General features: G+C 34.4%; 1 protein-coding gene and 1 non-coding gene across 37 annotated transcripts in view; both read right to left on the reverse strand.

Annotated features, from left to right (window-relative positions):
* PTPRD (protein tyrosine phosphatase receptor type D) overlaps positions 1–27,952 on the reverse strand; it is a 2,185,700-nt gene that overhangs the window by 637,662 nt on the left and 1,520,086 nt on the right. For all 36 annotated transcript variants that reach the window (XM_049116106.1, XM_049116100.1, XM_049116099.1 and 33 more), the window contains one exon: positions 17,041–17,076. The gene's annotated coding sequence lies outside the window, so the exon portion shown is untranslated. The remainder of the gene's footprint in view (positions 1–17,040; positions 17,077–27,952) is intronic.
* LOC112650601 (U6 spliceosomal RNA) lies at positions 11,594–11,702 on the reverse strand. Its single transcript, XR_003130308.1, has one exon. It is a non-coding gene; the product is annotated as a U6 spliceosomal RNA (small nuclear RNA).

Consider the following 27,952-nt stretch of genomic DNA (forward strand, 5'->3'; position numbering starts at 1 on the left):
TCCTTGGACTTAAAATCCTTGGCCTGGTTATTCCATAATTTCCCTATGATGTGCTTCACAGGAGCTCTTAAAAAAAAATCCATATGTTGAGCAGTCACTGGATCTTTCAATCTGAAGAACTATGTCCTTCAGTTTTAGGGAAATTTTCTTTTATTATATCTTTGCTGTTTTCATTCTTTCAGATTTTCTGTGATCTCTTTGGAAATCATTACAGATGTTGGATATCTTAGATTAATTCTCTCATTAAAATTTTTTTCTCACTCACCATCACTTTTCTTTTAGGTTATTTTTCTGGGAAATTTTCTTAATGTCATTTTTCACCTCTCCTTTTTGTATTTTTGCTTATCTGCTATAATACTTTAATACACAGGATTCTTTAGTTTTTCTTTAGTTATTCTCTCTTTTTTAGGATTCATATCTCTATTTGCATATTTATTTGTTTTGTTCTCTTTTAAGTTAAAACTGTTCTTCACATATCTGATTTTTGAAAACTAATTGGCACCATAAAAAAGTTTTTATAGGAAGTTCTGTCTTGGTATATGTGTGTGAGTATGTGGGGAGAGGCTTTATGATAGGATGATGGGTAATGAGATAGCTTTACTTTGGAATGACAACTCCGGCATATTTTTTTATGTGGCTATTTTCTCAGGGGCATTGTGCTTTTCCAAAAAATACTCCAATTGAACTCCTAGTTCTGATACCCTGGGAGTAGGGACTTGGTGTCTGGAAAGGATATTTGAGTTTGTTTTTTCATGATTTCTGACCAGGGCTTCATTCTCAGACTTTTCTGTTTTGATAGCTTTGATTTTAATTATTTTTTTCTGAAAAAATAATAATTATTTTTTTCTATACTATATACTTCTGATCTTTTGTGGGAAAAATCCTTTCTACGTGGTCCCATAGTCATGTTCATATATGAACATATGAAGGGATTTGGTGATCTAAGTATATCCTAAAAACTTCAAATAATCCTATTGTTTCCAGAGTTAAGCACTTTCCTTTCCTCCCATATACAAGTGGTGGGAGTGAATTGGCACACATCCAATTATCTAAGCTACTGGCACAAAGGATTCAGATTTTTCTACTTTGCTAATTCATCCATCTTCCATCTTCCAAAACTTTGTTGACATCTCTTAATCACTTTTATCCCTCTCTTTTTCAATTTGTTTTTGTGTTATTGTTTTTAAAATATGTAACTGATATTTTAGAGGTGTTTTTGAAAGTAGTAGAGGACTTGAATTCCACATGCCATGTTTTACCTGAAGACTGTAGACTATATTTAAACACATGTTGATTATGAGATTTGTATTAATATGAGATTTAGTATTCTAATTAACTTCTAATAGCTTAGTACCACCCAGACAGAAATGTTGCTTGATATTACATAATGTAACATTGGATTCAATTTGAATTAGAAACTCAAGAATAAAAGATGATGTGGTTTTACTAGCCATATGATATTAAGATATGGGCTAGGAATTACTAATAGGGAAGTTGAGTTTCTAGGATATCATGCCTTCATTTCTCTTCATTGAGAGAAATGTCTTTGCTGAGTTGTGTTACTTAATATTCTTTCTTTTTAAAAAGTACTTTAAATACTAATTATACTAATATATGAATGACCAAAGAATTTATAAGATATTCAAAAAGACACTCTTCTAATTTAATCTTTTTCTTTTTTTCAACTAACTCTTATTAATTTTCTTTTAAATATTTTTTAACTTTCTTGGTATTTTTAAATATGTTTTTTTCACATATATCAAACTCTATTTTCTTCTGATGGGAGGAAAAGGTGTACATATATGTGTATAGGTATGTGTACTGCATGTAATATATATATATATATATATATATATATATTTTTCTTTTCCCATTTAGTATTTTGCTGTATAAATAAGACAATAAATTTACTTTACAATCATATTTATAAGAATACTGTTCTTTAAAAGAACAGTATTAAAAAAAAAGAACAGTATTATCATTTTGATGTGGAAAGCATAACAAATATGCAATGAGTATGTAGCATGCTTATGGATTCCTTTTGACTGACTCTAGCTAAAATAGTGACATTAAATCAATATGGCTTTTGTATTGTTTTTTTCTAATTGTATTTCCAACAATTTCAAAATACAAGTTATGACTGAATTGGCCAATACTAATTTTTCTCTCTGTTACAAAAATAAAGCATAATATTTTATTCTAGGCCTCTTTCCCTCTTGTGACTAGAAGAGATATTTGCTGAAACCTAGAAAACTGTTGAAAATTACAGATAAGATCAGACATTGATATAACCTTTCTGATTCAAACTATAAACAAAAAGATACAAGTTTCTATCAATTGTCCCAAATGTTCACCCACTTTCCTGTATACAACACTGTGACCATGATAAGAATCAGGTTGATTTCTTCTGCTTGACAAAGTATCAGTAAATTCTTGTAACTGCATTGGGAAGCATTCTCCTAGACCTTTCAAGTTTTTTTCTGTTGGTCAATTAACTTATTCATAAACATTTTGTTGTATCCTATATCCATGAGTTACTCCGCTGGTGACATGAAGAAGAATTAGATGATATTCCCATCTTCAAATCATTCTCCTTCCTTTGGAAAGTATAGGCATATATACGCTATTATAATGGAGTGCAGTAAGAGCTATTAGAAGTTACTTAGAGTACTGTAGGATTAACTGGGTCGGGGGGGAACACATATAAAAGTCATGGTACCATCAAGGAAGAGCCTTTTGGGAAGCAAGATGATACATTTAGTAGTCTTAAAGCACAGGATGCATGAAAGTGAATATAGGGTAGAAAAATAAGACTAAACCTGAAGGAAGGAATCAGTTTATGGAAAGTCTTAATTTTTTTTTGAAAGCTTATGCCACTGGGGATCCCTGGGTGGCTCAGCAGTTTAGTGCCTCCTTTGGCCCAGTGCATAATCCTGGAGTCCCGGGATGGAGTCCCACATCGGGCTCCCTGCATGGAACCTGCTCCTCCCTCTGCCTATGTCTTTGCCTCTCTCTCTCTCTCTCTCTCTCTCTCATCCGAAGTTGTGGAAGAGAAGGCTAATTAAAATCAGTTAAAAATAGAAAACAAGTATCATTTAAGAATCAGAAATTTTAAAAAATTTGCTTGAGGAAAACAAAAAAATAATAAATAAAAAGACAGTTACAAGGTGGTATCTTTTAATATTTTTAGCTATTTCAAATACCTACTTATCCTATAGTGTGGCTAAGAAAGCTACCGTCCACGATAGGCTGTCAATTACCCATGCATTTTCTCTTCCATCACTTAATAAGAATGCCTTCTAGAGTCTCCAATCTGTCAACTCTATGGAAAAAGTGTGGGTATGAAAGCAGAAAAAAAAGAAAAAATTAAAAGGCAAGGGATGCCTGGGTGGCTCAGTGGTTGAGTGTCTGCCTTCAGCTTAGGGTGTGTTCCTGAGGTCCTGGGATGAAGTCCCACATTAGGCTGTCTGTGGGAAGCCTGTTTCTCCCTCTGCCTATGTTTCTGCCTTTCTCTATGTGTCTCTCATGAATAAACAAATAAAATTAAAAGAAAAACTTAAAAGGCAAGATTATGGTTTAAAATATTCCAACCACTTAATATGATCTTTAGAGTTTTGCAAATATCCTCATTGTTGCTGCTGCTGCTACTACTACTACTACTACTACTGCTACTAATTACTGGTTACATAACTTCAAAACACACTATATTATTCTAACTATTTTTTTAAACTACATATGATTTTTCATTGTTCTGTTTATCAGAATACTAATGGAGTAAGTATCACGTCAGGTAAAAAACAATTTTGCTTAAGGTAAATTTTATGATATTGTGCTTAAAGGAAAAAAATCTTAAATGATATAAGTGTAATTAGAGAAGGAAATAAAAGTTGTCCTAGGCACACTGCTTTAGGAAGAAATCCATCTATTTGAAAAATAAACCAAAAAACCCCACATAATATCGAGCTAATATGTGTATACATATGGTAGACTTTTCTGTAAAAGTACAAAAAATTCTCTCATTCACCTAATATTCCTTTTGCAATTATTCACCATTATGCTCAATAGTTTGACATTTACAAAACACTATTTATATGCACAATACCAAAATCACAAGATATTTTGGGAGATGGTAGTGGAATAAGAGGACCTCGGCTTGCCTTGTCTTATGAATACAACTGGATAGCTATTAAATCATCCTAAATACCCCAGAAATAGACCTGAAGACGGACAGAACAAACTCCATAACTGAAAGGAGAGAAGAGGTCACAATGAAAAAAGTAGAAGTTTGGAGATGGAATTTAGGGGAGAAATGGATCACAGGTGCTATAAAAAAGAAGGAGTCATGGGCAAGAAAAGGGCAAGAGAGAGAGGAGTGCACAGTGGAACACACAAAGAAAATATTTCCCCAAAACATTGGCTTGGAAAACAAGAGAGGCTGAATTTTGTGAGTTCTTGTAACTAGTGGAGTTTAAAACCTGGAGTTTTAAAAGTTAGTCAGCTTGGCTGGGATAGAGCCCATAGGCACACTTCTGCTCTTGGAGAGAAGGCAGACAAATGACCCAGGGGCAGAGAGTGTGGAAATAGCAATCTGTCTGAAGAGCCCCTAAAAAGACAAGAGAGGATCTGAGAAAATCTTCAGAAACAATGACAGAACAAGTAATAAGATGGCAGTAAATCCTTATCTATTGATCATCACTTTACATGTAAATGGACTAAACACTTCAATCAAAAGTATATGGCATCAGAGTGAATAAAAAATCAAGACCCATCTACATGCTGTCTACAGAAAATTCATTTAAGACCTAAAGACCTGCAGTTTAAAAGTGAGGGGACAGAGAAACATTTATGGAAATGGATGTCAAAAGAAAGCCAGAGTAGCAATACTTATATCAGACAAACTAGACTTTATTAATTTATATAATTTTTAATAATTTTCAGATAAACTGACTTTAAAACAAAGATGGTCACAAGAGACCTAAAGAGCTAGAAAAGACCAAAAAATGAAGCCTCAAACCAGCAGAAGGAAGGAAATAGTAAAGATCAGAGCAGGAATAGATTATATAGAAACTAAAAGTAAAACAAAAACCAAACCAAACCAAATCAAACACACACACACATACACACACAATAGAAGGGATCATGAAACAAGAAGCTGGTTCTTTGAAAAAATTAATAAAATTGACAGTCCTATAGTCAGACTTATCAGGAAGAAAAGAGAAAGGACCAAAAAGAAGTAAAATCACAAATGAGAGAGGAGAAATAACAACCAACAAGCAGAAATAAAATTAGAGGAATATGAAAACCTTATGCCAACAAATTGGGAAAACTGGAAGAAATGGACAAATTCCTGGAAATATATAACCTACCAACACTGAAACAGGAAGAAATAAAAACATTGAACAGACAATTACTAGTAAAGAAATTGAATCAGAAATTAAAAACAACAACAACAACAACAAAACTCATGATAAGCGGAAGTCCAGGACCAGATGGCTTCACAGGTGATTTATTTTTTTAAAAATATTTATTTATTTATTCATGAGAGACACACAGAGAGAGGCAGAAACATAGGCAGAGAGAGAAGAAGGCTCCATGCAAGCAGCCTGATGTGAGACTCAATTCTAGGACTCCAGGATCACACCCTAGGCAGAAGGCAGGCACTCAACCGTTGAGCCACCCAGGCATCCCTCACAAGTGAATTCTAATAAATATTTAAAGAAGAATTAATACCTATTCCTCTCAAACTATTCCAAAAAATAGAAGAAAAAGGAAAACCTCCAAATTCATTCTATGAGCCAGAATTGCCCTGATACCAAAACCAGGTAAAGACACCACCAAAAAAGGCCAATATCCCTGATGAACATAGATGTAAAAATTCTCAGTAAAATCTTAGCAAACTGAATCCAACAATACATTAAAAAAGTTATTAACCACAATCAAGTGGGATTTATTCCTGGGATCCAAATGTGGTTCAATATTTGCAAATCAATCAATGTGACACATCGTGTTAATAAAAGAAAGGATAAGAACCATATGATCATTTCAATAGCTACAGAAAAAGCATTTGACAAAATACAACTTCCATTATCATTAAAAGTCCTCAAAAATAAGTTTATAGGGAACAGACCTCAAATTGTATAGGCCATTTGTGAAAAACCATTGGTTAATATCATTCTCAATAGGGGAAAACTGAGAGCTTTTCCTCTATGGGCAGGAATAAGATAGGGGTGTCCACTTTTACTACTTCTATTTATCATAGTATTGGAAGTCCTAGCCACAGCAATCAGACAATAAAAAAATTAAGTCATCCAAAGTGGAAAGGAAAAAGTAAAAATTTCACCATTTGCAGATTACATGATGCTGTACATAGAAAACCTGAAAGACACCACCAAAAAACTACTAGAACTGAAAAATGAATTCACCAAAGTTGCAGATGCAAAATCAATATACAGAAATCTGTTGCATTTCTATGCACCAATAATGAAACAACAGAAAGGGAAATTAAGGAGTCAATCCTGTTTATTGCACCCAAAACAATAAGATACCTAGGACTAAAACCAAAGAGGAGAAAGAGCTGTACTCTGAAAACTATAAAACACTGATGAAAGAAATTGAAGATGACACAAAGAAATGAGAAGATATCCCATGCTCATGGATTGGAAACACAGACATAGTTAAAAAGGTCTATAATCCACAAAGCAATCTACACATAATGCAGTCCCTATCAAAATATCAACATATCTCACAGAGCTAAAATAAACCATTCTAAAGTTTGCATGGAACCACAAAAGACCTCAGATAGCCAAAGCAATCTTGAAAAAAGCAAAGCAAAGCTGGATGCATCATAATTCCAGATTTCAAGTTATATTACAAAGCTGTAATAATCAAAATAGTATAGGCACTGGCTCAAAAATAGAAACATAGATCAATAGGACACAATAGAAAACCCAGAAATAAACCCACAACTATATGGCCAGTTAATATTCAACCAAGCAGGAAAGAATGTACAATGGGAAATAGTCTTTTCAACAAATGGTTTTGGGAATACTGGATAGCAACGTGCAAAACAATGAAACTGGATCACTTTCTTACACTACACACAAAAATAAATGCACAATTCTTCTTTGTAACTTCTTTGACATCCCCTGTAAGAACTTTCTTCTAGATAGGTCTCTGGAGGCAAAGGAAACAAAAGCAAAAATAAACCATTGGGATTTCATAAAAAACAACAACAACAACAACAACAAAACAAAAAACAACAAAAAAACTTCTACACAGTGAAGGAAAAAAATCACCTAAAATGGGAGAAGATAATTTGCAATGATATATCCGATAAAGGGTTAGTATCTAAAATATATAAAGAACTTATAAAACTCAGCACCCGGGTAGCCCTGGTGGTGCAGCGGTTTAGCGCCGCCTGCAGCCCGGGTGTGATCCTGGAGACCCGGGATCGAGTCCCACATCGGGCTTCCTGCATGGAGCCTGCTTCTCCCTCTGCCTGTGTCTCTGCCTCTCTCTCGCTCTCTCTGAATGAATAAATAAATAAATCTTAAAAAAAATAAATAAAACTTAAAAATAAAAAAACTCAGCACCCAAAAGACAAATAATCCAATGAAAAAATGGGCAGAATACATGATCAGAAATTTCTCCAAAGAAGACACACAGATGGCCAGCAGGCACATGAAAAGATGCTCAACACCACTCATCATCAGGGAGATGCAAATCAAAACTACGATGAGATATTACCTCACACCTGTTAAATGGCTAAAATCAACAACACAAGAAAAAAACAGGTGTTGGCAAGGATGTGGAGAAAGAGGTGCAGCCACTCTGGGAAACAGTATGCAGGTTTCTCAAAAAAATTAAAACTAGAAATACCTTATGATCCAGCATTGGCACTACTGATATTTACCCAAGAATACAAAGATACTAATTTGAAGGGATACATGCACCCTGATGTTTATAGCAGACTCTTAACTATAGAGAATAAACTGATGGTGACCAGAAGGGAGAAGGGTGTTAGAGATGTGTGAAATAGATGATGGGAATTAAGGAAGGCACTTTTTTGTGATGAGCATGGGGTGTTGTACAGAAGTGTTAAATCACTACATTGTACATCTGAAATTACTACTACACTGTATGTTAACTAATTGAAATTTAAATGAAAACTTAAAAAAACACAACAAAAGATCAGGAATATCATCTACATAAGAAATGATAAAATTGAAAATTAATAAAAATGGACTTGTTTAATGTCAGACAAAGGCTAACCTTAAAATTCAATAGAACTGAAATATTGGTTTGCATGCTTTCACAGTCCTAACATTAATGACTAAGTGATCCATAGATTTTAGTTGTAACTTTTAATTCAAAAGTGGAAGAAAGATTTCATGAAGACAAAAAATGAGAATGATTTATCCAAATGTGTATGGGTGATTAGAAATTTTAAAAATGTTGAATAATGATTTGAATTAGAGTTAATATAATTTAGATATAGAAGTTATTGGTCTCTCCATTGATAAAACTGGAGGATTTCATTCAGTAATTTATGTGCCAATTTTGAAATACTCTATCTCAAAAAGCGTTTTAAAAGTAATATCCCAAATCTGGGCATAGAGCTTCTTGTCTTTTAATTTACTTGCATAAAAAGTATAAGGGTAGATTGCAAAATCATTAGGTAACAAACTATAACTTATGGCAACCTTCAGAAAGTCTCTCTAGATTTTGGGTAGATTTTTTTTAAGGGGGTTCTGAAAATTTTTTGTGGACTTGTAGCCCATGTGGAGAAATCTTAGGTAATTTTATTTTTTTATAATCTATGGAACTTCCTCTACAGAATATTTGGAATTATGTAAGTATCCTAAGCTAGGCAACCTGTATGAAGATGGAAACTGTTAGAAACTGCTTTGGGGACATCTCTAGTTATGAATGGTTAAAAGATAATTGAAGATTTCAACAACCTCTGTTAGAAGCCCCATGGTTTCTGGAAAGAGGTCAGAATATTAACAAATGAAATAAATGATTGATGCAGTTCCTAAGGTGATGTTAAAAAATAAGGTTCAATATATGTTTGAATCCCTAGGTGTAAAAGGAAGAAACTGACAGAATTCAGACCATGGACAAAAGCTGGACTTTTAATAAAAATAAGACAAAATTCTCCACAACTCTCTCAGTTTTGATACACATTGATATGTGATAAGATAATCCCTGCTGACCCCTCCTGATCCATTCTTTGACTCACCTTCCCCAACACATACACACACACCCTTGCTCTGTGTTTCATGAGCTCAGCATTTATGCACCATATCCACCAGGTTCTCTTTCCTCGTGGCTTCTTGTTGGTTCGGCAATGTGAAACACCAGCAGAATATTAAAAGGTACATGAAATGAAGAGTTATGATATTTGTTTCCTAACCTGCAGGACACATGTTAGCATGTTGCTTTTCTTTATTTAAGGTCAGATTCTTCTCGGGTGGCCCTCTTAAACAGGACAGGTCTCTCTGTAGGCCTGGGCATGGAAGTAGATTCTGGTTGTAGTTAATGCAAGATGCTTCACTATTCTTAAATCTTGTCCCTCCCTTTAATAAACTCTCTTCAACCTCTTTCAATTGTGCCATCATTTTCCTGACAGGATTCTGACTGAAACACATGCAGTAAGTTGTCGTATGATCATTGTTACATTGTAGGGTGAGTGGTGGGCTGAAAATTTCCACGTTTATTACATGTCAGACACAAAAAGTGTCCCCCAACAAGAGCTAATGTGGATAAATAAATATTGGTCAGATTGAATTGTTTATATTGGTTATTTTGGTATGGAAAAAAATCTTCTTTACATTAGGGTTCGTATGTAGTATCCTCATATCTTAGATTGCCCTAATTATAGATTGCTATGGAGTATGTATCCTGGTTACCTTTAGAGATTACTTTTTCTATGTAGACAGTGGCAATTACGGTCTGCAGGGGCACTCAGAAATAGTATCTGTCTTTGAACAACAGGAATATATGAAGTTGTGGAATTTTTTAGGAAACACCAGATGTGGCTGCTCCGGTATTACATGGTCCCACATGTCTCTATTCACTGTTCCTTGGCGTAATAGCTTATAATTCATCCATTGTTGTCACATCCTAAAGGACTAGTAAGCCTGGAGCTTTTGATTTAAATATTATAGAATTAAGTGCTTATGTGAGAAAACAGACCTATGGATAAATAGATGGTAAAATGTGTATTAACTGCAGCATATAATTACTTAGTATATAATCACCTCTGTGGTTGTTACAGGTCAACAATGGAGACAAGTGAGGTGTACATTAAGTACAAACTGTGTTATTCAGAGTCCTGAAACTCAGAATGCACTCATCAAGGAAAGAGGGTCACATGTTATTCATTGTCAAAGTAGCTAAGAATACATTCCTATTCCCTGAAGATCCAACCTCTTACAATGGGAAGTACTGTGAGTATGGTGCTTTCATAATACTACTGTAGTGACAACTCTATACCCTATAGTTATTTTACATTTTCTTCGGTAAGACCAATCTAACATTTTGTTCCTGTAACATTATTTTAAATTCTGATTCATTGGGATTTTAAGGCTGAAACTGGTTCTTATCACGATAGCTGCTCTGTCAGACTGACTCTAAGGTGCTCTCCAGGGTCCCTTTCTTTTGGTATGGACAGAACCTATGATACGCTTCCAATGAATATAATTTGGCAAAGGTGATAGGAGTCCGCTCTCCAAATATGATACATTGTATAGTATTTCATCTTGCTATCCAGTGGTGCTAGAGTTTTCAGGAAGCAAGGCGCCAAGCTGAGAGAGGTCCTGTGGAGAGACTCATAAAGTCAAGGAACTTCAGGCAGCCTCAGGGAGCTAAGAGGAGCCTCCAGCCAACAGGCAGCAAGAAGTTGGAGCCCTTGCTCTTATGGTAGAAAGGAAATGAATTCTGCCAACAATGTGAATGAACTGGGAAGTGGATCCATCACTGGTAGAGCCTCAAAATGAGAACTAGGCCCTGTCTGATGTATTGTCTACATCCTTGCAAAGGACCTAGATAAGCGGTGCCTGTCCCTACCCATAGAAACTGTGAGAGAATGAATATATGTTGTATTAAGCCACTGAATTTGTAGTAATTTGTTACACAGCAGAGGAAACTGATACACTTGCCCAGTACATACTTGGTTAATAAGCAGGGGTAAATACCATGAGCCAAGAATTATTCACTCTTGAATAATGAAGACTACAAGAGAGAGAGAAATCCATGCACTTGAGGAAGTTATGGTAGGTGATTTTAATATACATGGCTAAAAAAACAACCAACAGATAAGATGCTTTTCTTTCATACACAGATACAGGGAAATTATTTACAATGTTAAATGATTGCTCTACTTTAAGTGGGTAAAAGAACAAAGCAGATTTACCCAACAGTATTGAAATTTCTATTCAGCTCCATCTATTAAAGTCTGAATCTATTTGTATGCATTTGTGTCATTCTGGAACCTGTGATAAGGGATCGCCATTATCGACCATATGAGGATGTATATCCTTGCCATTTCATCCTGTAACATCAGGTAGAAGAGTAGAATTTACAGTTTCACAAAACTCAGCAATGCCAATAGAAAATCTGTGACTTGCCTTTGCTCAGGGGCCTTACTAACCTTCTCTGAATGGTTCCAGTTTTAGTATCTGTGCTGCTACCATAAGCAGTTGTTTTGTTTTTGCATTCACTAGCCACTAGCCTGCACTGCCAAACAGTTATATCGAATCTCTATCAGAGGGTTGCTTGCTGTCTCAGATGAAGTTTTCTGCCAAGTTCTTCGAGTGTCTGAATTTCTTGAATGAAATAGATGAATGAAACAAATCATGCTTACAAGCGCAGAAAGAAAGGGAATTAGAGAGAGGGGGTGCAGATAATACAGATATTAGTTTTAAAAAGGTATACACAATGGTGTTTGAAAAGTCTCGCCAGTTCTTTTGTTTGTTTGCTTGTGTGTTTTCAATCTCTGAGGCTTTAGGGACTTCACATCAAAGTAACAAAAGAGTGGCTAACCCCTGATATATTATAAAGAGCTTCTGCAGCAATAATTAATATAAGGGGGCAGTGACACAAGAATTAATCTTGGAAACCACTCTCAAGGTGATGGGGAAAATAAATGCGTCGTGGGAGTACCCCATAGTGCTGCACCATCGTTGCTATGTTCTATCATTGATCATTAATGATAGCAAAGAAGCGATCACTCACAAGACAGAACTAATAATAGTCTTCAAATATGGAAGGATCTTCACTCACTTCTATGTTTGGTAACAGTCTGTGTCAGATGAATGATGAGTGTTTTACTGCCCCAAAGGGCACATGCAACAAGCCTCTTTTTCTTCCTTTCCCCGCTGCATTGTAGATGGTACTGGAGGCCAGTTAATCTGCTATGCTGAAATAGTTCTTTTGGATACTGATTTTTTTTCCAGATGCAAATATATGGCTCTACGAGATTATCCAAGTATTAGTACTCTTGCATGTATGGATACTATAGACAGGACCACCTCTGCCCTGACCCAGATACTCAAAGTGACATCACAATTCTGGGAGTCCTGGCTGTTATCAGACATGGGAGGTGTCCAATGTCCAATGGGTTTTTTCGTAGTGGTGGTGAAGGTGCTATTGCCAGCATTTTTTCCATTACTCAGGTCCCACTAAATCAACCCTTCCTTTTCATCACAAAAAGACACTCAGGGCACATGAGTTATCTGAAAGTGCCAAAGCACAAGCCATAGTTCCTAGGTAACATGATCCTTGTTAGGTACATCCTACAATTTAACCAGACTGGACTCTGATGCTTTCTTACTGCGGAATTCTGCTGCTGTATTTCTGCCCTCTTGATGCCTGCTGATCCTCATAATCTGGAGTTTTTTTGCGGATAATGAACATTTTTCTATAGCAAGTAAATTGTAAGCTTTATATAAGATTCACAGGAGAACGATAACTCTCTTTCAAAATCAAGAGGTAACCGTGCAAAATAAACAACTGTTTGGTCCATTACTATTATTACCTCTTTTCTTCCTGGAAACATTTATTTGAGTTTCATAAGCAAACTTGATATTGTAAATAAAGCTCCTCCATGATCCCAAGATAACACTTAGGTCTCATAATCTAGATGGAAACATGCTTGTGTTGTACAATTTTGATTCCTCCTTTTGTATAAGACTCCAATAATAACATCCCTGTTTCTAATCATGCCCTGAAAAACAACATTTAATAGCTCACCTTTTCCCTCTGAACTTTTCTCTGCTTTAAATCCAGTCTTACAAAAGTATAAAGGATACCTATGTGATTACCTAAAATAAATAAGATCATAATCAACTCAAAAGAAAACATTATACTCGTCCAGAAATTCCTTACTAGGAATACTCCAAAGAGGAAATAAGTGTGTTTATCTATGGTAATAACAATACAGCTGCCTAGCAATCAAGTTAGCTTTCCTGTCATCTTTATCAAGCAGTGTGTTTACACTGGAGACAATCTGAGGAAAGAAAAATCTGTATTGTGATATCAGTACAATGCAAGCATATTTCTAAACACAGTCAGCCTCTTGTTTACAAGGCGCAACAGTGATTACTTCAAACATAGTTTTTAGATAGGCTTGGATTATTAAAGTTTTAAAAGTGGTATAATACATTTAAGACTCAATCATTTCAACTTTTCTCCAAAATTACTTTTTCAATGTATTCTAAAAAAAACAGACAATATGGGATATTTCATTGAAAGGAGGGAATGAAAAAGATAAAATAAAAAAATAATAAAAAAAGAAAGTAGGGAATGATCCTGTTATAGTCTCTGTGTACATGTAATTGTGTCTGTTAGTATGTCTGTGCATGTGAGTATACCTGTGTATGAAGAAATAGAGAATTATTTCTTGATTTTGCTCAATAGTATAACCTTTTAGGACAACTTATCTTAAAAAAGCTAAAACAGGTTTATTTTTGTGAAGTTAATGAGAAACAAATATACTTTTTAAACTATTAACCATCATGTAAGAGCCTCACTTTTATTTTTTCTAACAGCTTTTTTCCCCTAAAGAGGTTCAAGAGGCTGGTGTCTCAAAGGAACTATTCAGGATGCATTTGTATATAATAATTATCCTCTTCTCTGACTTCAGTAAGTATACTTAGACCAACTCAAATGAACCACAAATTTCATACCATTGGCAGAAAAGCAGGGGTATACAAAGAAGAGGGTCTTTGGTTTTTGTTAAGGAGAGAATGTCAATAAATAGAAAGAAATATAGGACTGGACTTCTCTCTGTTAAACTATCATAAGAATATTGATGAATTGGATTTTAAAGGCACATGCGGGAAGACTTGAGGAATTTGCTGTCAAATAGCCAAGTAGGAAAGAATTGAAGATTTTGTGTTTGTTTGCTTTTAATTCTCACTAATGCCTTCCCACAGAACTTGTTCAAGGCACAGAACTGAGTCGGTGAGACTAACCACTTACCCTTCCAGCAGTACTCCCCCTCCTTGGGAACTAGCAATCACTTTCCTTCTTCTTCCTCTTTTCCTGAAACATTTTAGCTACACCAATTTGGATAAAATCATTGCTATAATACTTCCACAAATATCTGTATTGAAAAGACTATATTTCACTAAGAAAGGCAGGGGTATTTCCCAGTGTACATGCTCTGTGAAAAGAGTCTGGATCCCAATTGCAACTCTGTTCCTTTTTAATCTAGGTGAACTCAGTCACATTAGTCAGCTTTTCTGAGAATCATCTGTGAAGGGGGGCAATCAGATATTCTCTTTATGATTGACTTGAGGATTATCTGAGGAAACGTACATAAAACCACCTAGCCTAGTGCCACGAAAATAGAAGAGAGGTCCTAGTTTTATTCCAGGAGAGGAATGTACAGCACCAGACAGCAGGTGGAGATTTTTATGAGACTGAAAGACTTTTCCTGTACTCCAGATGTAGAGCCATGAAGATGATGACTATAGCTTTTTAAATGATAGGTTGATTTACCCCCCAAATAACTTTTGCAATGATAAAGTTGAATTACGACCTTGTAAAGTCATTTGTGTGGCTTATGGGCTTTTGGCTAGGAATTTCTGGGGTGCACAAACCCATGCCTCAACCACTAATGTTGACCAAATTCCAAATGCTTTCACATTGCTGACCTGTTCAAATGCCATAGTAATCCTGTGAGTAGGTAGTATTATCCTCATTTGAACATAAAAACACTGAGGCCCAGAATGATTAAATGGACCATCATGGTGATGTTGGGATTTTGCCCAGTATTTTAGAGTCAGAATCAATGGAAACTTTTTTACTGTGCCGTCATTGAACTTTGCTCTATAGTTACGAAAAATAATGGATGGTAGACCGTTAGTGATAACTTTATACATAACAGATCATAAATAACCAAAATCTTTTTCCCAAGATACTTCAACTGTTAGGAAGAGACTTTATATTGTGATGGTCAATGATTAACACATTATAGCCACTAAAAAAACAATGAACAACAGCAGTAACAATCATAAACCTAAAAGCACACTTCCCAAGGGGTGCTAAAAAAGGAATTTTTACTTATTTAAATCATTATGCCAATACAAAGGACATTATCTTGTTGAAATCTGTATGATTTATGCATTGAGACAAAAAAATGTCGATTCTACAAGTTTCTTTGGTAAATCTGTACATTATGATTGAGATCAGCACCACTGTTAACCTTTCCATTGCCTGTAAATAGCAATTACAGGATAACTATAGGGTAAATCTAGGGCTTTGTGTCCCTGAATGCAGGAGTAATTTGAATTGTTCTGACTATAAATTTGAATTGCTTAACATATACTTTCTGTAAATTAAAAATGCATTTTAATAAGTTATTTCACCTTTCCAAATGTATGATCTTCCCTTTTTCAGAAGTTATGTGATTTTAAGAGTAGAACAAGTTTAGAATACTCATAAGAAAACTTAAAACAAGTCAAGAAACATTTTCTTCATTTAAGCATGGCTTAAATTGAGCATAAAGCGAGATTCTTGGAAACATCGCATAATTATACAATATCTAGGATTTTTTCTTCAATAAGATAGATTGAAATATTCAATGCTTATATTTTTTAAAACTATTTAAGTCTAGCTTCAAGTAATTGAATTGTCAAATAAGTAGGAAACATTAAAAATTAAACTTTCTTCCCCCATCTTTTACTATTTACTCCTTTCTATTTCCCTTTTTTCTCAAACACAACCTATGACATATCCTGTCTCTCTGATATCTGCTCTGTAGTCTTACTTGTTCCAATATCTGCTCTCTTTTCCTAATTTGTTCTATCTCTAATTCTGTTCTTCCAGAGACAAATGAAGTATGTAATGTATGTAATCTTTTTTTAAATCTTTATTTCTATGGTGATCTGCTTTCTTCCTTCTTATTATGTGCTTTCCTTACTCATTTGCTTTCCTTTTGATCCTCATTCCATCTCTTCTCCTTCCTAGTCCTTTATTAACATTATTAAGTTAAACCTCTTCTCTCATCATCCCAACACATCTCATTCCAATGTTGGGGTGGATCTTACATTACCCAAACTCTCTGGCATTGAGTCATGATTCTATGTGAGGTGGTTTGGGAAATCAAATCAACCATCCATTGACTTATTCTACTGACAAGCAAGAGGCAAGAATAAGACAAGTATAGCAATATATATTTTGTAAAAAAAAAAAAATACTTTGTAAAAATTCACGATATGGATTCATATTCACTCTCATAAAAACATTTCCATTACATTGGGTTTGAAATTTTACCCCATCTGCAATGTCTTTATGTCTGCCTACCTTATACAGAAAATTCAGGTAGGTTTTCTAAGTCTCCAAACAATCTCAAATTGTTAAAAGTTTACTTTTTTTTTTCTCATACTCCACAATAAAATTGTTAACACTTTTCTAAAAAGCTACAACCCGCAGTATTAAAGAAATACTATTAAGTAATAAAACAAACAAAAACATTGAAAGTCAGGCCAACCCCCCCAACCCAAAACAAACTCAGCATGCTTTAAATCTTACTTGTTTAGATCCCACAGCAGTTTACCAGACGTCTCCCTAAACAAAAAGAAATGTGTCAGTTAGAATGTTGAGAAAATGATGCTATTAAAATATGGCTCATTTAAATGATGCATGTTTATATTATGTTGGTAGTAAAAAATGTCAAATTTGAAAAAGAACTGAAATTAGTTATATTTTGGCATTTCCTTTCATAGTCATTGTTGTAAAGAGCAATAGAAAACATTTCTTTTAAAGAAAGAAGAAGCAAAACATGCTATGATTATTCTGGAAAGATAAATGATAACCTTAGATTATTAATTCAATATACTTTGTAATCACAATTTTATATGAATGATATTAATAAGTATCAAATATTATTAAATAAAAAAACAAATTTCTGTTGGAAAAGTCTATGAAAAATTTTCACAAAATGAAATATTCCATGCACTGTAAACTTTTGTTAAGATTTAGCTTTTGGCAAACATACGCAAAGCCCATTCAGTTGCTTTAACTAACATCACAGGGTCTCTAGAATACAGAATCTTCCAAAGTATTATCATAATGTGAAAAAAGAAAGAGACAAATCTATGTTTGAGGAAAAGGCTAATTCAAATTTTAATTAAAATGTGGACATTTATTAGTAGTATATAGGCAGTTTAAATTAGGATTGTAAAAGATACCAGTTTATCAAAGTTTGATAGGGTTTCAGAAGTTTTTAAGCCATTCTCAAAATTGGACGATCATGCTGCTATTTTTCCACTGATTTTCATCAAACCTGTAAACCTATTTGTTACTGTTTTTTTTTCACTTTGTAAGAGTGAAATTGGAAAAAACAATTTGGATTCCATAAGACTAGTTTAGGCAAGTGGAAATATTAATTCGTTTCTGTCAATTTCTAGAAAATATCAACGGATCTTGAGTAATATAAGATCAGTGATCATCTGTAGATGTAGGTAAGGAAGATGGGAGGGAGGCATTACAAGGGCCATAAATAAACATTTGGAGTTGGTGGATATATTTGTTATCTTGATTGCTGTGATGGCTTTACAGGTATATACATCTGTCAAAACTCATCAAATTGTACGCTTTAACATGTACAGTATATTATGTGTTAACTGTACCTTAATAAAGCTCTAAAGAAAGAAATAGAAGCATGTAAAATATATTTTTTACTTAGGACATGAAATGTATAGTTAGCTCATTGGAAAAATTAATGGACCTTGTTATTATTGCAAGTTTTGTTTTAAAAGATTTTTTGGCTGTTGTGTGTGAATTTTTTTTTTTTTTTTACCTCTTTATTTGATGATAGGCTGGGGAGAGAATGGTTGGAAATGGAAATGAAATTCTTTAAGGAAGTTTGGACTACCATACTGGTAGTAGAGGGAAAGGAACCCTGGATTGACTGACAATAGATTTAGTAGGTACAAAGAAAAGTCTTACTGATGTGAAGGTGAGGCAGAGTAAGGAATGAAGGATGATGGCTTTAGCAACTAGATGTATGGTGCTGCCATTTCCTGAGATAGTGAAGATTGGAAATATATTCAATTTGAGGAGAATAGAAGAGTTCCAGTTTAGACATATTATTTGTGAGATGTCTGTGAGATAACCAAATGACAATTTTAAGTTAAGGTGAAGGTTTCTAGAACTCAGAAGAAAAGTTTGAGTTACACAAATAATTTTGAATATATCCAGCCTATAAATGAGAGTAAATGACTGCCGTGGAATGGAGGCAAATGCTATTGAATAGGAAAGATAAAGGAACTCGGAGTCAGGGTATTAGGTGGCTTATCTACTTGATGCTAACATCTTTCCTCTCTCCTCCAAATATCCAAAACAAGAGCAAAAAGGAGCTCAATGAGTCAGAGGCTAAGTTTTATTGTTTCTCATTGAATGCTCCTTTGAGGCTACTTTCTTTCTTTTTTAATAATAAATTTATTTTTATTGGTGTTCAATTTGCCAACATACAGAATAACACCCAGTGCTCATCCCATCAAGTGCCCCCCTCAGTGCCCGCCACCAAGTCACCCCCAACCTCCTCCCCTTCCACCACCCCTAGTTCGTTTCCCAGAGTTAGGAGTCTTTATGTTCTGTCTCCCTTTCTGATATTTCCTACCCATTTCTTCTCCCTTCCCTTCTATTCCCTTTCACTATTATTTATATTCCCCAAATGAATGAGACCATATAATGTTTGTCCTTCTCCGATTGACTTATTTCACTCAGCATAATACCCTCCAGTTCCATCCACGTTGAAGGAAATGGTGTGTATTTGTCTTTTCTAATGGCTGAGGAATATTCCATTGTATGCATAGACCACATCTTCTTTATCCATTCATCTTTCGATGGACACCGAGGCTCCTTCCACAGTTTGGCTATTGTGGACATTGCTGCTATAAACATCGGGGTGCAGGTGTCTTGACGATTCATTGCATCTGTATCTTTGGGGTATATCCCCAGCAGTGCAATTGCTGGGTCATAGGGCAGATCTATTTTTAACTCTTTGAGGAACCTCCACACAGTTTTCCAGAGTGGCTGCACCAGTTCACATTCCCACCAACAGCGCAAGAGGGTTCCCTTTTCTCCGCATCCTCTCCAACATTTGTGGTTTCCTGCCTTGTTAATTTGCCCCATTCTCACTGGTGTGAGGTGGTATCTCATTGTGGTTTTGATATGTATTTCCCTGATGGCAAGTTGAGGCTACTTTCTAACTTTATATTTAAAAATCCACAATATAGATATGAAAATAAAATATTTTAGTAAATTAATCTAATCTTCTTCCAGTTTAATCTTAAAATTAACCTCAAAGGCTCTTGGATGTCATAAATGTTTATAATCATCTCATCTAAAGTACATCTTTTAAATAATCTTTGCATATGTTTTGTTATATATATACTTTCTAAATCAAATTGGAAGTGAAGAATAGTGCTTTGCTAAATTTCTTAAAAAATAAAAATAATTTGCAGAACTTGAGCATTCATTCTTTATAACGTGCTTGGAATGTGGAAAAAAACTGATAAAATGCAGAAAGTAGTTGCAAATTCTGTACTGTGATGTTCTATAATCAACAGGCTTATATACTCATAGAGATCAATCATAGAAAGAATGAATAATTTGGAATTATAGTTTATTATTATAAAAGGAAAATAAAACATAGGAGTTTCATGGTTGGCATGAAAAGGTGTTCTTCAAAGTCACCCTTAGTATAAGAACGATTCATAGATTTGGTTTGGCTAGTTTCCATTTGTTTTGTGTATTGCTGAGATGATGGGGAGTCATGTAAACTGGCTAGATTTTTGTTTCTTCAGCTGCAAAATTAAAATAATACAATACTTTCAAGAATTTTGGTGAGAATAAGTGCAATAAAGTACACAAAAATGTCTTTCTACCATGCAAAATATTATAGACTGTAGAAATAACATCACTACAATAATAATAATGAGACCTTATGGCTAATTTTGGCCCCTGATATTACAAGAAATATTCAATGGATTTAATTTGTGTTCTATATTTAATTTTATTTAAAATTTTCCAAATCATTAAGAAAACCTAGAAAGAAGTAACACCAACTCTTCAGACACTGATGAAAAGGGTAAATTAAGGAAACACACATTAAAAAAAACTTACACACTTTGCTGACTGTTAATTTTTGGCCTACATAGTAAAAATGAAAAGTCTATTACCTGCTCACGGTATTACTTGGAATGAAACATATTTCTGGAATATGGTCCTCCCATCTCTCCCATCCCTCTTTATACTTAGTCATATTTCTAATTTATTTTTTCTTCTTTTCTTTACTCTCTGTGATAGTGCCCACTTTTTCATTATCTCACTTTTGTTCGAGATTAAGTCATGAACCAGAATTTTATAATGATTTATTTTATTTTATAAGGATAATACATATTTTCCTATATACAAAAATAATTCTATATTCACTGTTGAGAATGATGAAAAAAGAGAAAACAAAAGTCATTCATAATTCTATCACCAAGAGACAGCTGCTATGGACTTTTGGTATATAACTACTAATCTGTTTTTTTTTTTTTTTTTTTGTGCAAGCATACATTTTATAAGTTCAGTAATTGCATTTTGTTGCTCCTATTTTTTACTTACTTTTCCACAAATATTTTAAAATAATATGAGTTGTTTTTCTACAACATTTTTAGGTACTGCACAGCTATTTTAAATTTTAATTTTATAGATGAAACATAATTTGATAGACCCATCGAAAAGGTTGTTGTTAGTTTTATTTCTTGCATAAGCAGCCCTGAGATAAACCCCCTCAAAACTATATATTTGCATGAATCATGATTATTTCATTAGGATGAATGCTGGATCAGAGAAGGACAAACATTATATGGTCTCATTCACTTGGAGAATATAAAAAATAGTGAAAGGGAATAAAGGGGAAAGGAGAAAAAATAAGTGGGAGATATCAGAAAGGGAGACAGAACATGAAAGACTCCTAACTCTGGGAAACGAACAAGGGGTGGTGGAAGGGGAAGTGGGCGGGGGCTGGGGGTGACTGGATGATGGGCACTGAGGTGGGCACTTGACGGGATGAGCACTGGGTGTTATTCTATATGCTGGCAAATTGAACCCCAATAAAAAATAAATTTATATAAAAAAAAGGATGAATGCTGGACTCAGTCAAGCTTGCATATCAAATTATATATTTTATAATACCTATTACCAAATTGCACTCCAGAAAGGTTATAACATATAACACTCCTACCAGCAAGATATGAGAATACCTCCTTCTTTATACTGAAGCTAATAGATACTGTTATATTTGAATTTCGTGTTTTTGTCAGTTTGATAAGTAAAATTGCATCATTTATTGTTTTGATAGATTTCTTTAGTTAGGTGAGTTGAAAAAATTTTAATGTTTTTTATTTATATTTATTAGTTTCTATAATACTGATTATAATTCATTGTTATCTATTAGAGCATATGTCTTTGGTATAATCACTTAAATTAACTTCTGGGGGGCAGCCCGGGTGGCTCAGCGGTTTAGCACTGCCTTCAGCTCAGGGTGTGATCCTGGAGACCCCGCATCATATGGAGTCCCACGTCGGGCTCCCTGCGTGGAGACTGCTTCTTCCTCTGCCTTGTCTTTGCCTCTCTCTCTCTCTCTCTCTCTCTCTGTCTCTCATGAATACATAAATAAAATCTCTAAAAAAATTAACTTCTGATATATTAAAGTATTAACTAAAAACATAAAGATTTGATTAAGAAGATCAACATTAAAGAAGACTTCAATGTTTCCAGGATTAACATATGCCAAGATTCTTCCTAAACCCAAGAGAAAGTTAGACAGCTTTCTTCATTTACTGATGCAAAAGTGATTTTAAGTAGATTAATTAATTTCAGTAAGCTCAGTTCTATGCTTCATTTTTTATTATCCCATTTTTATTCAAATTTGATTTGAAGTTGAATTTATTTTATTGCTGTTTAGTCCCTTATAAAAAATTTTTAGACTGTTTACAATAATATATTTTTATTTGCTATTATGTTGGTTATGTTTTACTTTCTCTTCTTCTGAAAGTATGAATTAAAACTAAATTTTTCTTGACATATTACCCAAAGTGGGAAGACTTCTTGGTGTAGTGAAGGTTAAGACAAAAACCAATCTGCAGCATCATCTTTGTGTAGTTTTCTTCGGTTTACACAGGGTGCCTAATGCTTTGTCCTAGTTTTGATTCATTACATAGAATGTGACTTTTTTGAGGTTTTTGTTGACATCATTACAAAGGCGACTCCTTTGAGGTCAACAGCTAATCTTCAATGTAATCTCAAGGGAATTCAGATGTGTATTCTAGGGATACTTCCCTAGACTCTGACTGAGGCATTATTATTCCATGATAAAAACAAGAAAATCAGGAATTCATGTAGCTAGCTGCCAGATTATAAACAAGTGATGTTCATCAGTAATTAGCAAATAAGTATGTCATATCTGTAAGAGCTGAAATAAAATATCTCACATTACTAAAGTGTTCTAAAATCTGTTCACACTCTTATGTGACCCTCACAATATTCTGGGGGTAGGTAAGGAAGATATTGTAGGGGGCAAAACAATAGTCTTGTGGACATATTTACTTGCCACGTGATCTCCATAAATCAACTGAGCTCACAGAGTAGTCAGTCTCCTTTTCAGTAAAATAGATATAAAAAAGGAAATGATACTTATCTTTCATGGCTGTTCTGAGTTTCAAAAATACAGTGGATTTCTTCACTTAATACTTAAATCATTCATTGATTTATTTAACACATACTTTTGAGCATCTACCATGAATTCTATACACTAGGAATTATAGCTTGGGAAAGAAAAAGTCAAGGTTTCTGTTCTGCTACAGATTATATGCTAATAGGTAACATAGGTAACAAACAAAAACTATAGATAGATAGATGGACAGATAAGCAGATAAATTGATGATTTTAAATAGAATTAAATGTCATGAAGAAAATAAAACAAAATACTGTATAGCAAATATTGGGTGATGCTGAATAGGGTAGTTAGGAAAATCTTGTTGAAAGGTGATAATTTGAGCTGAGACATGAATAACAGAGGGACCAGCCATGGAAAGAGAAAGGAGTGAGGACCTCTAGAAAAGACATATATGTGCAAAGATTCTAACATAGGAACAAACGTTAGTGTTTAAAGAACACAAATATGCCCAGTATGGTTACAGTATAGTGAGCCAGGAAAAGCCTGGTATTACAGGGATGGGAGAGGAGGTGGAGGCCAGATCATAGGTTATATAAGGCTTTGTAGTCATGACAAGCAGTTGGCCATGGTGAGGTAAGAGGGGGCTATGATGATGATGATGATGATGATGATGATGAAGGAGGAGGAGAAGAAGGAAAAAGAAAAGGAATCGATAAAGGTCAAATTCATAATTAATTCAATAGTTTAGAAAACAGTGTCTTTTGCTTTTATTTTTGTTTTTGGCCTACATATTATACTGCATACCAGCTCCTGAGTCTAGTTTCCTATTCAGACTCTGTTCAGTTTTATTTTCTCTACAATTTGTTGCTGCCTGTAGTAAATGGTTTTTCACCTCTTAAACTCAAAGTTAATTATTACTCTTGATTTGTGTTTGTATTTCTTTTCTTAAGGCTTGTGCCAGTTTCCTGCATTGATTTTAGTGCTGAAGAAGCATTTACAAGACTCAATAGATTTACTTAGGGATTGGATTTCTGAAATTCTCAACTGCTTTATTTTAATAATAGCTATAATTAACAGACATCTTTATAGCTTTCCCACTTTCTACTTATCCCATGTCCCATACCCTTTTTCTTTAAGCCAGTCTCTTTTACTACTCATATATTTTAGTTTTATCTGCCAAAAAACAAAACAAAATGAACAAACAAAAAATAAAAATCTTCCATTGACATTCTTGGAAGGATTGTCCCTCTCCAATACTTCTCTCTTGAACTACTTTTTTGCTGGTTTGATCCTCGTTTTGCTTGAGCATCCATTTCTTTTTCCCATGTATGGCTTGTCCCCTTGACTGGATAATCCACTCTTTATCCTTGGCTTTGGCACCTGCTGTGTTTGTTCTTCCCATCACTATTTCAGGTTGTACCTAAGCTTTGCTACATAACTGCTGGCATACATTATGAATCGTGTTCAACCCATTTACTACCCACACTCTCCGCTATTCCAGGCGGATTCACAAATGTAACTGTCAACCAGAATATTATTTATTTTTCCCTACTCCCTGCATGGCACTTTTTTTTGCCTGCATTTAAATAAATGATAACCCCTTGGATCACTAATAATACACTATGTGTTAATTAATTGAATTTAAATAAACAAAAAAACCCAACCTTAGTTATAAGAAGAATAAATATATATACAACTCAGGCCTTTGCAGTTTAGGTTTTATCCATTTGACAATAGCTGTTACCTAAACAGCAAATCGTTATAGATGCATATGCATGGCACAAATATTGTAATTTTGTTTATAGTCGTTTAGTTGTTTTAAAATATTGATTGAGTTTAGGAAGCATTTTTTTCTAAACCATTTTTGTAAATATTATGAGTTTTGGACTTTAGCATCAGTTTTATATGAAGGAAGGTTATAGCATGATTTTAAGAGTTGATGTGGGGCTTTCAACCAGATTAGTTTCCCTAATGCCAGTCATTGTACCATGTATTTGTATCTTGAAATCTTTAAGTTGCAAGGGCTTTCAGCAAAATCAGAGTACATCTGAAAAGTCCTATCACATGAAATGGAGGTGGTGTGGGCAATAATTGGGTATTAATAGGCCTGAAGGGAGAATAGAGTACTTGGCAATAGTAAAGTTTGAGTGCCTTCTAAGTACAGATTTCACTTATTTTACACTTTATGTAAGATTTGCTTTGTCAACTTACCCTAGACTTTGTAATATGTTAATGAGTTATGTTCTTCAAACTAATCACCATTTGGCCTACTGGCAGTTTCTATCTTACATGATATGAAAGTAATATAAGCAAATCCCCCACAGGATAAAGAAAATAGTACCCACATTCAGCTTCTTTGCCCTCTATACCAGGATTCATTACTTTAATCAGCAATTCTTTGTGTGAAATTTCATCAAGTGCCCCTTTTATATGTAAACATATAGCCCACCATTGGATCTACTATTCCCTGATAAAGCATTTGCTACAGCCTTTAAACCTGTCCACGGAGTAATTGTACAAAACCTCCCTATACAAATTGATGTGGAGATCCCTTATCAAATCACTTTCTCCAACACATTCTTCTATTAAATCTTCTAAATTTGTTTCCAAGAATTCCTCCATACTGATAAGATAATCAGACAATATTTGTTGGAGCTTACTAAATTATGTCTTCAATAATACTGATATGCTCACTATTTTTCAACTATCAATATTCTTATCACTCCATATACAAATAAATCACAGAGAGAAAATTATACTAGTTTTACTTCGCTTTCCATTTACTGTCTGTTATCCTATTTCTGATATTTCATTTATCCTAAAACAAGAATAAATGTTATAGTTTGGGAAAATAAATCTTCCCTGAAACCTATAAAGTCAACCTTAAAATGAAATCAGTGATAGTATAATGTGGTATCACAGCCACTTTGTAAATAATATGAGACTGGTGATTAATAAAGTCTATTTATATACTAAAATTACTGTAACACTTTACTATCATCACTCCTTCGACAAATATTTACTGTGTTTTCTCAATGAAAGCACTCTGCTAAGTGTTTTGAAGGACAGAGAGAAGTATCAGCCTTCGGGATACTGACAATCTGGCCATGATGCAGTTCTCATGCATTAATTACAAAAGGCAGACATAGGGGATGCCAGCTGTGTGGTATAGCTATTACATCTCATGAGATGAGATCATAGTCTTGTGGTGGTTAGGGAAATCTACCCAGGAGAGTTAGAACTTAAGCTGGGAGAGCCTTGAGATATTATCAGGATCTCATTATGTTGAAAAAAGGAGGGATATAAGAGTGAGAGCATAAGCCAGGAATGTATATGCTCAAGGTATACCGCAGAGCTGCATTGTCTAATATGGTAGCCACTAGCCACATATAGTTTAGATGACCTCAGCTGTGGTTAGTCTTAATTAGATGTGTGATCTCAAAGACTCAGTATGAAAAAAAAATCTCATCATTATCAATCATTACATTTCAAGTGATCACGTTTGAGGTATATTGGGTTAAATATAACAATCATATTCACCTGTTTGTTTTTACATTTTATCATGTGGCTACTAGAAAATTTACATTATACACATAGCTCACATTTGTGACTTGATTTGTATTTCTACTGGACAGCATCAAGTGACTAATTGCAACAAGGCTGGGCTTATTAAATATGTATTTTTAAGAAAAGTAATCAGGCTAAAAAGTGCTGATGGGTTAGAAGAGGCCAGAGATTAGAGGTACAGAAGATGATAACTACACAAAGGCCTACATATGAGGAGACAGGGCTGAGTGGAGCAGGTGACAATGAGGGAGAAGATGGTGTGGCAATAAATACTTTTTTGTGTCTGATTACTTTTGCTCAAAAAAAATTTTTTTTTAGATTGTTCCTAGTGCCAGAGACATAAAAGCAGACTTTCAGAATAATCAACTCCAGTGACTAGGCATGAAGATAGAAAGAGGGAGAAATCAAATATGCCTGATACTGTAAACCAGGAAGACAGGGAAAATGATGATACAATCAGTAGAAGTGAGGAATTTGATGGGGGAACCTGTTTTGTGGAGAGAAGTTTTTAAGCCCTGGAATATACAGTAGCCGTGGAGTTCTGATGATGATTACTGTCTGGGTAAAATGAAGAATATGAAAAACAGGTGGATCACTAAGTCTGATAAAAGAATGTGCATTGAGGAATAAATGTACTTAATACTCTGGTAAAATGAAAGTGGAATTTGATGATAAAAATTAGATGACCATCTTAACAAAACTGAACGTTGAATTCAAGGGTGACGGTGTGATTTCAGGTGATGACATTTTTTTGATAGTTCAAATGCAAAGACAAGAACTGAACTGTGGAGAACACTGACATTTGGAGGTTGGAGGAGGGCATTCTACAAAGACAAATTGATCAGTTATGGAAATAGTAAGAAAACAAAGATGGTATGGGATCATGTAGCCTAAGGAATTAAACAATATTGAAGAGGTAGAACCAGCCAACAGGAGAAAATGTTGTAAGAGATGTATAAAACAATGTATATGGCATTTTACTATTTAGCATCAAAATATTATCTGGCAGGAATATTACCAGGCAGGAATCCTCAACCGTGAAAATAAGAAACTCCAGATGTACTATGGTCTGTCTTTCTGCCTTTGGATAACATGGCCCATGCCTGGGCTTTTTTTCCATAAGCATTTGACCTTTTCTCATTGTCTGGTAAGTATGCCTATCCCATGAAGTTTCTCTGAATAATGTCAGATTATGCATTTAGT

The sequence above is a fragment of the Canis lupus genome, chromosome 11, assembly GCF_003254725.2.
Source record: "Canis lupus dingo isolate Sandy chromosome 11, ASM325472v2, whole genome shotgun sequence".
NCBI classification, from domain to species: Eukaryota; Metazoa; Chordata; class Mammalia; order Carnivora; family Canidae; genus Canis; species Canis lupus.